Source organism: Ornithorhynchus anatinus, chromosome X2 (assembly GCF_004115215.2).
Source record: "Ornithorhynchus anatinus isolate Pmale09 chromosome X2, mOrnAna1.pri.v4, whole genome shotgun sequence".
NCBI lineage: Eukaryota > Metazoa > Chordata > Mammalia > Monotremata > Ornithorhynchidae > Ornithorhynchus > Ornithorhynchus anatinus.
In genome coordinates, this window is record NC_041750.1 from 5,408,174 (window position 1) to 5,418,128 (window position 9,955).

The following is a 9,955-nucleotide window of genomic DNA, read 5'->3' on the forward strand; positions in this document are numbered from 1 at the left end:
ACAAGTTTGATTAGCTGCCAGAGTAACAGAAATGTTCACAGTGTGGTCCTAAGCAAAGTGCCACTTTCCCTGGCTGCCTGTTGCCTTCCTATTTGGCTGAAAATAAATTAAAACTCTACATATCCCAATTACCACCTGGGACAATTTACCCTAGAACTAAAAGACTGAAAAACAACGAATTATGTGGAATTAATGGCCAGGTCTGCTAAGCGTCATTAACTCACCAACCTGTGCCCTGCACGGAGACCCTAAAAAGCAGGGTACCAAGAATTACAAGGGAATTAGCATTTAAGCAGCCAATCAAAATACCTTGTTCTTGTGTATCCCAAGAGAGCGTCTATCTTAGGAATGCACTGTATGTAGCAACATGAAAACCCAGAATGCAATTGCATTCATATAAGAATTAATGTAACTGCCCAAGTTTTTAATGATGGCATTTATTAAAGCACTTACTTTGGGTCGAGCACCAGGGTAGATATGAGATAGGACAGAGTCCCCCACCCCCCATGGCAGATGGGGCTCAACTCTAAGGGGGAGAGAGATCAGGTAGTTAATTTCCATCTTACAAGTGAGGAAACTGAGGCTCAGAGGGATTAAGTGCCTTGCCCCAGGTCACACAGCAGGGAAGTGGAAAACCCAGGCTAGAACCCCAGTCTCCTCTTTTCCCCAGGCACTATGATTCAAGGTGTCGGAACTTTACATTTAAATAGAAACCCTGTAGCTACAGTGGCCAGCTGGACATCTAATATGAAACACATGCAGCCAATAAAAATCTTCTGTAAATCTTTCTAGAAGAGCATTGATGTGGTTGTGATTTAATGACATTAAAGGATTAAAAGTTCCTCCAGCTCTTCTCTTCCTTCAGCCAACCCAAATCCCAACCACTCTCCCTCTTCTGGTGATCTCTCTCCCCCTCCCCACAGAATGCCCTCTCCTTACTGCATTCCCCAGTTTACAGCTGGTGCAGATTTAAAGTATGTATTAGGAGCTCAGAGAAAGCTCACCATTAATATAAATATCCTTATACTCTATTTGCCCTATCTGAAATTGTTTAATGTCTGTTTCCCCCTGTACACTGTAAGCTCCTTGAGGGCAGGGATCGCAACTACCGACTATTATATTGTACTTTCCCCAAGTGTTTAGTACAGGGTTCTGCACACAATAAGCTCTCGATAAAGAGGATTGATTGATAATTTCCCTAAAATCTAATATTAATGCACACAGTTATGTGTCATGGATGAACATCAGTGAACCTAGAACCAACCTCAATCTTTATGTAGTATTAAGGAAGAGGAAAATATGGTTGGGAAAAAGAGGAAACCAAGAATGACATTCCAATCTTTGGTTTAACATTAGAATGGAGGATTGAACATTCACATTTGTTCATAGCCTAGAATTAGTGTCTATTTTTATTTTTTGGTGGAATTTGTTAAGCACTTACTATGTGACAGGCACCGCTCTGTAACCAGGTTGAACACAGTCCATGTCCCTTATGGGGCTCACAGTCTCCCCATTTTACAGACAAGGTAACCGAGGTCCAGAGAAGTTAAAACTTTTACCCGAGGTCACACAGCAGATAAGTGGTGAAGCCGGGATTAGAACCCCGGTCCTTCTAACTCCCAGGGCCGGGAGCTATCCATTAGGTCATATGTCCTGGATAGATCTCTCCCATTCTCTTCGACCTACAGTGGATATTCACCTATGAGTGCCTGAGATCAATCAGTGGTATTCACGGACCTTTACTCTATTCAGAGCACTGCACTAAGGGCCTTGGGAGAACAGAATGAATGAAGAGGGGGCATCATACTGGGTCACTCCTGCCAATCTACAGCTCCAGGTCTGGGAGCAATAGAATCCCAGGATCTCCACTGCCCCTCCGGGCCTCCGGCCAAACAGGGGCTCGGAAGTCGACCTTTCCAAACACCTAACCGCATTAGAAAAAAACAAAAACCAAAAAACCTGCTTCCCATTCACTGGGATCCAGACTTCCCGACAGACATCGGGAGATCAAATCTTCCCTTCTGGTTGTCCGATTTATTGAAAGGGAAACCTGGCACTAGGCAGCGAGGCCATTCTTCCCAATGATCTCAGATCAGAGGCTTTTCGAGTTGCATAGTTACGCCACAAAACAAGCTTCAAACAACTTCCCGCGCGGGTCTGCCGCTCTCCATCCAACTCTCCAAGCCGTCGCTGCTGAAGCCTCCTTCCGTTGCAAGCAGCCCATCACAGCACATTTTGTTCCACAAATCCCAGGCCAGATCAGGGATGGGGATGAGGGTGGGGAGGGGGGTATCCCCATAATCTGTAAATCCATCCAGACTGCCACCTACTGACCTCAAGCAGACTGATTTCTGAGAGAGAAACCAACAGAGAGATGTGACTGGGAAGACCTCTTCCGAGCAGTGCGAGTTTGACATACTACAGAGGCACCATCTGTTTAAAACCCCTTCTAAAGGAGTTTTTAATGAGCCCTCTAAAAGAAGATGCCGCAGTTTGGAGAGAACGGAGGGGCTCAGCCGGTAATTAGGGCCTGGAGGGAGGCAGATTAATTTCATGTGTTCAAGGCCCTCCCGCACTTGTCAGCCTGGCAAACCTAAAAATGGAAATCAACTCATGTTCTCTCCTTGAAATCAACTGGTTTTGCCTCACTGCAACAACTTTAAACATAACCCTCCTGCCCCGGGATCCATCCTCAGGAGGCTCTCTCTTTCCACATTCACAGGTATTACTTCCCACTTAGAGTGTTTCCGAAATGCTCTGGGCACACCGAGTCAAAGCAAGCTAGCAGAAAGAGCCCGGGCCTGGGTGTCAGAGGACCTGGGTTCTAATCCGGATCTGCCTCTTGGCTGCTGTGAGTCTGCTGCTCGGGCAAGTCATATAACTGTTCTGTGCCTCGGTTACCTCAACTGTAAAATAGAGATTCAATCCATCTCCTTCCTACTTCTGTGATATAATCCCCATCCCAAGACAGTGGTCCTAAAACAATGGACTCTAAAGGCGAGGAAAAAAGGGAAAAGGACCCACGTTAGAAGATGAACAAGAAGATTCTGTTGTTTAAGGTTCAGGCAAAAACTTCCTTGGGTTTGCCATTTTATTAGACTAATTCATTTCCCGATTTTAAATAACCACTGGACAAGTGGAAGCAACCAATTGTAAGCTCCGGCTAGACTGAAAGCTCCTTGAGAACAGGGATTGGGTCTATTATCTCTTTTGTCCTCTCCCAAGTGCTTAGTACAGTGCTCCGCAACAGTAGATTGCAAGCTCCCTGAGATCAGGGGCCGGGTCTATTAACTCTTTTGTCCTCCTCCAAGCACTCCATATAGTGTTCTGCACCTAGTAAACATTCTCAGTACATATCACTGATCGATTGGTGTCCACTACTTCTTTTGTACTACCCAGAGTGCTTAGTACAGTGTTCCACAATAAATACTATTGCTTAATCGACATCCCAAAACAAGTTTCAACAGATAAGGTTTCTTCTTTCCTAAAATCCTACCTTGCGGGAATGATAATGCAGTGGTAGCTAGTCTTACTCTATCTAGAGGGACCGCCAGCTGGCCCCTGATGATATAACTGTCTTTCTTTCTTTTGACCTACCTTATCCAACCAGCATCCTTTGCCAAACGCGGCAGTGCATATGTCATAGCCTCTCTGAGGCTTTCATCTGTTGAAAACCAACAATCCTTTACAAAGATATGCTTTACTCTTTGGTCTGAGGCTGTACCTTCTGCATTGGCATCCAATCAGACAGTTCCCTAAAAAGCAATAAATAACCCTGGAAAAGCAACCCATTCCCATCCATTCCCACGGAAATTTTTAATATCCTCAAAGTTAATTGGGGGCCCTGAGGGTGAAACAATAACAATTATAAATAATAACAACTGTGGTATCTGTTAGGTTCTTACTAGGTGCCAAGCACTGTACTAAGCACTGGTGTAGATACAAGATCATCAGGTCCCACGTGGGTCTCAGTCTAAGTAGGAGGGACAACAGGAACTGAATCCCCGTTTTGCAGATGAGGAAACTGAGGCCCAGAGCAGTGAAGGGACTGGCCCACTGTCACTCGGTCATATTTATCATGCACTTACTGTATGCAGAGCACTATGCTAAGCGGTTGGGAGAGTATAACAATATAACAATACAACAGACACATTCCCTGCCCACATTGAGTTTACAGTCTAGCAGTACAGTCTACGCAGCAGACAAGTGGCAGAGCCACAATTAGAAACCAGGTCCCCTGATTCCCAGGCCCGTGCTCTTTCCAGTAGGCCATGCTGAAAGATTATTTTAAGTGAGTTGGCATAAAACCCCTAGAAGAGGGTTTATGATTCCAGTGCCTCAAAAGGAAGAAATAATCCTACATTTCAAAATTAGAGAGGGAGTGGGTCCAACATTTTGACTATTTTCCTCAAACAGATGTATAGGTTTATGAAATATATTTAGAGACAGAGGCATATACTTTAATCCTGTGGCTTTCTAGGACTGCAAGTGCAAGTTTTCTCAAAGATTCCATAAAATGAGGGGCTATGCTTGGTAAATGGTCATTTAAACACCACATACATTCGACAATTACATATTCCCAAAACAGGAGATTGCCAAACTGAACAAGAAGAATTGGCACAGAGAGGGAACTCACTATGAAAAATTCCTTTCCTCACTCAAGCTTCAGTTTAACATTGCATAGCCATTAGCGTTCAACACAGTGCCTTTGCTTAAGGCATCTGGCCCAAATAGACAGTTTAACCACTGAACATATAGTCTAAAATAGATACTGCAAACAGCTTCTCCACACCCAACCTCTCACCCCCAGGGCTTTCAACAATCATTTCCTTGGACAAAACTCGGAATCGGATTTTCGATTGAGGGTTTCATTTGAGGATTCGTTCCAGCTTAAGTGGATAGACCTCTCCTAGGTCTGGGTCAGTGCTAGAGCCGATTACATTTTTTTTCAGATCCAAAATAAGCATTAAGCACACTTCAAATTAATGTATGTACCTGGCCTGTTTTCGGGTATACTCTCTTTTATTAAGAATCCCCGCATCATGGACATAGGCGAAATGGTGACATTTCGGGAGGTTCAAGGTGTTTACAGGATCTGATGCTTGGCACTGAATCCTTGAAAGTCAGGGGGAAAATTATGATACAAAAGTGTCCTCTAGACTATAAGTTTACTATAGGCAGGGAACTCATCTGCCAATTCTGTTGTTGTGTACTCTCCCAAGAGCTTAGAACAGTGTTCTGCACAGAATAAGCGCTCAATAAATACCATTGACTGATGGATTACATGTGCCTGTGAACCAACCAGCAAGAAAGGAGTGAACTTTCTTTTCAAAGAACCAGTTGAGAAGCAGCTAAACTAGTGGTGGGCATCAGGGCCAACTAAAACTTCTCCCCTCTAAATGAGGAAAGATGAAATGCCTGCAACAGAGACAGCTGGTGGAAGGAGCACAGGACTGGGAGTCAGAAGGCCGGGGTTCTATCCCTGCTCCTCTCCTTACCTGCTGTGTGACCCTGGGCAAGACACTTAACCTCTCTGGGCTTCAGTGTCCTCATCCATAAAAGGGGAATAAAAATATAAAAATACCTGTTTTTTTCCTCTCCCCTCCCCCCCCCCCCCCCCCCCCCCCCCGTGTGGGCCGCGTACTGAGTTTGATCTCATTAGCATGTATTTAACCCGACACATAGCAGAGTACTTAACACCTACAGTAAGTGTCTTTCTTTGACGACTTTCATCATCATCATCTTTGGCTTTAGGAGATCATCAATTTAAGCTGAATTCCTTGTTATAGAGGAAATGATTAGGTTCTCCGATTTCCCTAAGAGACTTTTTCATCCTCAGGCTGTAAAGGAGAGTAAATCGGGGCTATCATTATACTACGAGTAAGAGTAGCATAGCATGTGCTCTATCCACAGGCCTGGGAGTCAGGTCATGCGTTCTAATCCTGGCCCTGCCACTTGTCTGCTGTGTAGCCTGGGGCAAGTCAGTTAACTTCTCTGTGTCTCAGTTACCTCATCTGTAAAATGGGGATGAAGACAGTGGGTCCCAAGTGGGGCAGGTACTGTGTCCAACCGGATTCAGGCTTAGAGCAGTGCTTGACACATAGTAAGTGCTTAACAAGTACCAACATCGTTATGCCCGCGGGACAAGGCCCTGTGTCCAACTCGATTTGCTTGCATCCGTTTTCTTTGCTTAGATGCGCTGCGCTTAGCACGGTGCCTGGCACATTGCAAGCGCCTAATGGATACCATAATTATTATTATGAGAAGGCATCTTACCAGTCCATCGCAATTACTGATTGCCACCGAAGTGTTGGGCAGGTCGGTAATATCTCCAGTATACAGACAGTTCCCCAGGAGCGGTTCCACATACGTCACGTTGGAGTCTTCCTGCCACTCGACCGTGGCCCCGGGGGCGATGAGCCTGGAGTTCCGTCTCAGCCTGAAGTGGAAGTCTCTCCCGAACACCGTGACATTGTAGAATATCTGCTCGTCGGCCTCTTCGCCCGGGAGGCGGCTGGCCTCCCGGCGGAATCGGCCCTTGCCGGCTCCTGACACCGAGTGGGACAGGAATCTCCCCCCTGCATCAGTGCTGCTCGGGATGACCAGGCTGTATTCCTCGATGCTCCCCCAAAGGGAACCTGAGCAGTGGAAAGGGGGGTTGGGGGTGGGAGGGCGGGGAGAGGGAGAGAGAAGGAATGACTTTAATTCTGCTGGATTTTAACGCGGGGGCTGAAGGGGTGGACACCTTTGGACCAAGGACAGAATTTGCTCGTCTAAGGGAAACGGGGCGAAGGGGGGGAGTCAAAAATGTAGTTCATCAGAGTAAGTTCTCAGGATCCTTTCTCCCCCCAGCTGCTTCTCCGAGCGGCATCGTGAGCGGTTCGGCGCCCCGCCCCCGCAGGTTCCCGCAGCCGCCAGGGGTCTCGGGGCCCGGCGGAGGGTCCGCCGCTTTCCCCTCTAATGCTGGGGAAAGGGGGATGGTCCCTAACCGCGCACGGGCAACTCGTGCGGGAGAAAAGGACGCGGGGAGACCCTAAGGAGTGGGCCGTTCGCCTTCGAAAAACCCCCAAATCGGGACCGCGGGGTGTGTGTGTGTGGTGAGGGGGGAAAGGCGGAGTTGGAAGGGGGTGGCGGGATGAAGAGGGACGGGAAGGGGGGGGGGGGTGGAGAGAGAGGGAGAGAGAGAGAGAGAAAGGGAAAGAGAGGAGAGGGGAGGGGGAAGAAGGTGCGGGAATGCGGTGAAGTTGGGGGAATGGGATGGGAGAGGGAAAAGGACTCTCCCCCCTTAGGCTGGGAACGCCGTGTGGGGCAGGAACTGTGGCCCATCTCATTGTCTGGTTCATCTACCCCACTGCTTGGCACTTAGGAAGCACCCGAACAATAACAGTAATACTAATGGCATTTGTTAAGCGCTTCCTATGTGCAAAGCACTGTTCTAAGCGCTGGGGGGGGATGCAAGGTGATCAGGTTGTTCCACGTGGGGCTCACAGTCTTAATCCCCATTTTACAGATGAGGTAACTAAGGCACAGGGAAGTGAGGTGACTTGCCCAAAGCACCCAGCTGATAAGCGGCGGAGCCGGCATTAGAACCCACGACCTCTGACTCCCAAGCCCGGGCTCTTTCCACTGAGCCACGCTGCTTCTCTAAATACCCACTCATCCCCTCCACCCCCCACCCCCCCAACACACACACACACACACATACACACAATCAGGACCAGGGCCGGGAGAGACTGGTGGGCTGGAAAGGGGACGGGGAGAGGGCGAAGTGTAAACCCTCTTCGGAAAGGGCCGGCACTCCTACCTGGGATCCTACAACGGGGCGCCGCCACCTGTCAACCCACCTGGGAACCTGCGCCTGGCATTCCCAGCTGGCCACCTCCTCCTGGCACCCCCACCTGAGCACTTTCACCTGGGCTCCTCCTCCCGGCACTTCCACCTGAGCACTCCTCCCTGGCACCCTCCACCTGGCCACCCCCCACTTGGGCATCTCGACCCATCAACCCACCTGGACGCCTCGGCCGGATCTCTCCGCCTGGGCAGCCCTGCCAGATTCCCAAGCCGGGCAACCTCCGCCGACGCCCCCTAATCTGATCCTCTCCGGCTGCCCTCCCGCCTGGCATCTGTCCCCCCGCCACCCCCCAGCTGAGCGGCCGGGGTCTGCCCAGGGAAGCGTCTGTCCGGCGGACAGAGAAGGCTCGAGTGGCTACTTTGCCTTGCCCCGTAGGGTCGAATGGGAGGGAGGGAGGGAGGGAGGGAGGCGGGGGGCGAAGGGGAGGCTTCCTTGGCCCAGGTGCCGGGGCGCCCCAAGGTGGGGCGGGGATGGTCCGGTCCGGTCCGGTCCGCTGGGGTCGGGTCGGGCTCCCGGCCCAAAAGTTGGGAAGCGTCCGACAGGGCGAGCGGACTTTGCCCAAGTCGGGTGTGGGAAGTCGGAGGTTGGGGCGGGGATGGGGCCGGCGGGGTCCGCACCTACCTCCGTGTCCGGAGCCGGGCAGGAGCAGCAGCAGCAGGAGCAGCAGCGGCGGCGGGGGCAGGAGCGGGGGCAGGAGCAGGGGCGGGGGCAGGGGCGGGGGCGGGGGCAGCGCGGCGCAGCGGAGCGGGACAGGAGCGGCTCCGTCCGGGCGCCCCATGGCAGCAGCCCGAGCGGCAGCCCGAGCAGCAGGGCGAGCAGCAGGGCGAGCAGCAGGGCGAGCCGGGCACGGGGACCGGCCGGCGCTAAACTTCCCCGCCCGCTGCCCGCCGCCCGCCCCACATCTGGCGGCCGCCGCCGAAGCCGCCCGCAGCTGCAGCGCCGCAGCGCCCGCGCCGCCCCGAGGAGCCGCCAGCGCGGCGCGCCCCGCCCCGCCCGCCCGGTCCCGCCCCGCCCCGCCCGCCCGGTCCCGCCCCGCCCCCGCCCCGCCCTCGGCCCGGCCCGGCCCGCCCCGCCGCCTTCCCTCCGCCCGCCACACGGCGGCCCCTGCTCCGCCCGCACCTCGCTCCTCCCGCGCTCCCTCCGCACACCCCGCCAGCCCTCCTCACCCCCAGCCCGCCAGGCCTCCTCACTCCCACGCCCCGTCTCCCTTCCTCGCACCTCACACACACCCCGCGCTCCCTCCTTTCATTCATTCAGGCGCGTTTATTGCGCCCCTACTGCCTGCAGAGCACTGCACTAACCGCTCCCGCTTAGCCCGCTTCCCCTAAAAACGCGCCCCTCCCACACATAATAACGATAATAATGATGGTATTTGATAGGCGCTTACTAGGTGCAGAACACTGTTCTAGGCGCTGTGGGAGAGGAATGCGAGGTGATCAGGTTGTCCCACGTGGGGCTCACAATCTTCATCCCCATTTTACAGATGAGGGAACTGGGGCCCAGAGAAGTCAAGTGACTTGCTCAAAGTCGCACAGCTGACAAACGGCAGAAATGAGATTAGAACCCGTTTTCTCTGATTCCCAAACCCGTGGTCTTTCCAGTGAGACACGCTGCTTCTCTGGTGCTACATCCCACCTCTTTCTTCCTCCCCTAAAAACGCGCTCCCTCCTCACACGTAACACACACCCCACCGACACACCCCTTTCCCTGGGCCTGTGGGAACCCGACTGACGGTAAGCGAACAACCCTAACAGGATGGACACGTCCAAATTGTACTTTCCGAGCGCTTAGTACAGTGCTCTGCACACAGTAACCGCCAAATAAATACGACCAAATGAATGAATGATTCTCTTTCGGATCAAAAGTGACGCCGCAGATGGCAAGGCTGCACTGGGGAACGTCGGTCGGGATCCTCAGGAGAGAATCGAGCTTTTGCGCTCCGTACTCTTCCAAGCACTTAGTATGGTGTTCTGCACACCGTTAACGCACAATAAATACCATTCATTGAGTTTTGCTAAACTGTCCACTATCCACTCTAATAAAATTTACTCCAACTGGCCCTTATCCGTCCTTTGTTAAATTTAGCAAGCCCCCGCACCACTT

The 9,955-nt window shown here is 51.6% G+C and overlaps 1 protein-coding gene across 1 annotated transcript in view; it reads right to left on the minus strand.

Annotated features, from left to right (window-relative positions):
• The window catches only part of ADAMTS2 (ADAM metallopeptidase with thrombospondin type 1 motif 2), a 143,310-nt gene extending 134,778 nt beyond the window's left edge, over positions 1–8,532 (minus strand). Inside the window, exons 1-2 of the mRNA XM_029052689.2 lie at positions 8,474–8,532; positions 6,277–6,638 (exon numbers count right to left, since the gene is read on the minus strand). The gene's annotated coding sequence lies outside the window, so the exon portion shown is untranslated. The remainder of the gene's footprint in view (positions 1–6,276; positions 6,639–8,473) is intronic.
• Between the last annotated feature and the right edge of the window lie 1,423 nt (positions 8,533–9,955).